Below are 977 nucleotides of genomic sequence, written 5' to 3'. Positions count from 1 at the left end.
TTTTTAAGATGTAATCAAATAGTATACGTTATTTTCTATGAGTAGTGCACTTACCGACTTGCTGCGATAACAGGCCATCTTGTTTACCAATTCGTGTTTCGCGCTCTAACCGAAACTGTCGTAAACTGTCGTAAAATCGCACTGCCGCAAAATTTTCCCCACCCTGTGCGTGTCGTCACGCCCACGTGACCTACCCTGTGCGCAAAGGATCCTGGGAATGTGCAACTGGCGAATGTTTAGGTCATTCAAATGGCAACAGAAAACTCGAACAAACTATGTTCTTATAGCAGATAAAGTCATCAAGTAAACAGCCATTCAGCAACCACGTCTCTAATCAGAGACACCTGCTCCTTTCAACATGCCCAAATATGGTCACACTCGAAATATGGCAACGCACACCTATGTAGTACATTTCTTATAATATTCCATACATAATTCAATGAGAATGTAAAACTACCCTGAGGACATGTCATCTTATGTCGTACAGTAGTCAGAAAGTTGACCATATATGGTATAATGGATGGTTAAACTTGCTGGGCAACTCTGAGGACATGTGACCAGTTAATTACAGTAATTTTAGATAGTTCCCTGACAGAAGAAAAGCTTTTCATGCCAAATGACCTTGTGATCTAACTTTGATAAGAAAATCAGCGCGTCCTCTTCAACACACTAACCGATCCGTTAACGCCTGAAAAGGAGGCTTATCTGTATCTGTATAGCCGGTATAACCGCCCTTCGGCGTAACACACCAGCTTCGACATTTTACACAGAACACAGACGTTTCTCACAGCACAATCTACACAGATCACAGAAGAATGGAAATGTTTGAAATTTGCCCGAAATGTGTGACCTCTGGTATTATTTGCCCTGTTATCGGTATTTAAATACATACTCACTGATTGGGTTGAACCACTGCAGGGACGGGGGGAGGGGGCATTCTATATATCGGCTGTAGCTCTTTAAAATGCCAATTTTGC

At 42.0% G+C, this 977-nt stretch overlaps 1 protein-coding gene across 1 annotated transcript in view; it reads right to left on the bottom strand.

Moving 5' to 3' along the window:
- The window catches only part of LOC109468182, a 34,248-nt gene that overhangs the window by 4,497 nt on the left and 28,774 nt on the right, over nt 1-977 (bottom strand). The window lies entirely within an intron of this gene.

This window comes from Branchiostoma belcheri, unplaced genomic scaffold (genome assembly GCF_001625305.1).
Source record: "Branchiostoma belcheri isolate BF01 breed outbred unplaced genomic scaffold, Haploidv18h27 scaffold194, whole genome shotgun sequence".
NCBI classification, from domain to species: Eukaryota; Metazoa; Chordata; class Leptocardii; order Amphioxiformes; family Branchiostomatidae; genus Branchiostoma; species Branchiostoma belcheri.
This window is presented reverse-complemented; position numbering and strand designations above follow the sequence as displayed.